We start from the raw sequence: 2,856 nt of genomic DNA on the forward strand, positions 1-2,856 counted from the left end.
CACTGCCAGTTGCATCTGCGGGCAGTTGCCAATTGCCACTGGCCGCTGCCAGCGGTGTCTGCGGACAGTTGCTGACCACAGGTCGGAGCTCACCACCCACTTCCCCTGCTGTCGACACCACTGTGACTGCCTGCGCGAGCTCCCTGCTCCACACCACCATGCCCCCTCTGTCGCCTGCAGGCAGTCACCGTGCCCCCGAGCCTCTGGGGCACACGTCGTTCATGGGCACAGGGCACAGTCCTCCCAATCCTTGTGCCAGACCAGGCCCTGCAAGTTTACCTCAAGGCTTAAGTAGAAGGTGGGTCCCCCAGGCAGAAGTAAATTTTGCCCAAATTAAATCCTGTGGCAAACCACTGAAGTTGCAGATTGGACCGAAACTTTAAAGGACCTGTGTAAGTGATTTTCTTGAACAGTTTTCAGCTGGGAAATATAACAAGCCAGACGCAACCCCCTACTTACCCAACAGGTTAATTCCAGGTATGCTTTAGTTTTAAAGTAGTATTGTTCTTGGTCTTTGTTCAGACAATTCAATTGATTATAAAGGCTCTTGCTGGACCCAGCTCTGCTGTAAACGAAGCGAACAGGAGTCTGGATGCTAAAGGCTTATAGAAGCAGCTAAGTTATAGGTGTCAAACTTATTTAGTCCTGTGGGTCAGAAGAATGGACTGGTCACATGCCATGGGGGCCAGATCAGGCCCACAGACCCTCCCCTGCTCCACATCCTCAACCCAGTGCCCACAGGACCTGCTCCAGCTGATGCAGTCCAGGACCAGCCAGAGCAGACACTTGTTCTGGCATATGTGGGACCTATAAACCCCTGCCCTCCACATGCATGCTGACTGTTGTAGGACTGTGCCTGCTCCCACATGGCATGTGGTGCTTGTCCCAGCCCAGCTGCAGCGGGTGCCACATGCAACTCACATCCAAGACTGATCAGAACAGGCGCTGCAGGCACTGGATCCAGCATGCTGGGGAAGGGCAGGGATGTATCCCTAGACTGGCTCCATATGGATGCCACATGGAGGATGGGTCTTGGGCCTGGTTCACGCTGTGTGGGTCCACTTGAGACCAAATCTGGCCTGCGGGCGATGACTGACACACCTAAGCCAAGTCATTTCTGGTGGAGCTCATGCCAAGAATTCTTCAGAAGAGTCTGCCCAGCTTCCCAACCAGACTAGTAGGGGGAGGGTTGCTGCCTCTTGCGTCCCTTTACTTGTGAAAGGGTTAAAACAGCTGCTTGTTCCAGAGTTGCTGCAGCATCCTCTTCTTGCTGAATTACAAAGCTTATAGCTTGGTTCCACTCTGGAATACGCAAAGACGGTTTTATGCACTGGGTCACCGTGACTTGGCTACATGCACATCTTGTGTTTTTCACCCCAGCATTATTGCTGAATCCATGATCCAGCTGATCATGTCCCTCAGGCAAATTAATCACTGGGTTCTTTCACACGTGACAGAAGTGCTGTTTCTCTAACAGCTAGTCCAGGGATTTTTTTTTTCAAATCAGCACATTTATTTCCCATTCCTGGATGCTAAGGACTAGAGTCAGTAAGAGTGGCTCCTCGTGCGCTACTTAAGTGCATCTTTGATGGAGTCCCTATCGCTGATGGTTGGGAAGGGCAGCGATTCCTCTCCCTGCAAGTCCAGTAATGCTAGCCTGTGGTGGAATTTTGTTACGCTTTCCAAAATTCTTCAGGACCAGATTGTGATTTGGATGAAGTATCCTTGCAACCTCCCCTGCTTGGGATGATGCTGATTGGGGGCTGGGGGAATGCACAGAGACTTAGTCCACCGCTGCTTCATGGCTAAACCAGGCCAGGATGGGTAGTGATATCTTGCTAGCTTGGGCCAACAGTGCAGCGCTACCTCCTAGGAGCAGAGTGGGAAGCATGGACACAACTATGATTACAGGTCAGTGAAATTCATACATTAACTCACTGCTCAGGACTGCACCTATAGTCGCCTTCAAACATTAAGGGAGAAACCCAGCTCCCATGCCCCTCAGCTCAAAACCGGATACAAATTCTCCAGCCATTACACATTTCCAAACTTTTCATTCTTTTCACAGGGGGGTGGTGGAGGAATATCCTTCTGAGAGCAAACAATTCCTGACTCATCCTAGCCAGGGAAACCAAGTGAGCAACACAACATACCTCTGGCCAGCACAACTGTGTTTGCTCTGTGGACAAGGCCATAGAGAAACACAGATCCCAAAATCAACATGTTCGGGGGGGGGGGGGGGGAAGAAAGGAGACAGATTATTGTTTAAGTCCAGTTACCAGTTTTCTCAGGTCGAGGCCCACAGATCTCACTAGCAGCCTGCAGAGAGATTCCCAGGACACCGATGCCCTCTAGATCTTCAGAAGATGAAGAGTCTGGACACCTGAACTAGGAACACTGAGGGTGAACCACAGCTGCTGCTGCTGTGCTATGAAGAGGAAAATGGAGGGGGTCACTAGGAAAGCACATGCAAGAGAACCCAGCTGCATCTGTAGGTGGAGAGGAGCAGCTGCTGATATAGGAAGGAACAAAAGGGATGAATGAGGAGGGACATTAAGTGACAATGGAAAAGACTTTTTTCTTAAAGGCCTGAAACGTGCCAGAACCAACAGGGGGTTTTCTGTTGAAATGGGTGGTTGAAAGATTGTCTCCAAAATATCCTCCTTTATTACCTTCCCTAGTAAGTAACTGCTGTAGTAGCCTCAGGGACACTGTGTGATGATCACAGACTGGATCTACAGAACAGTCTAAGCTAACATGTGGGCCAGGCTTTGAAACCTCTATTTTAAAGAGCACATTTTCTTCTGGATGGAAGAAATTAAAGCGGTTGTTACATGTAAAGTGGGCTCTCTCTCC

Source organism: Crocodylus porosus, unplaced genomic scaffold (genome assembly GCF_001723895.1).
Source record: "Crocodylus porosus isolate Cpor-Errol unplaced genomic scaffold, CroPor_comp1, whole genome shotgun sequence".
NCBI lineage: Eukaryota > Metazoa > Chordata > Crocodylia > Crocodylidae > Crocodylus > Crocodylus porosus.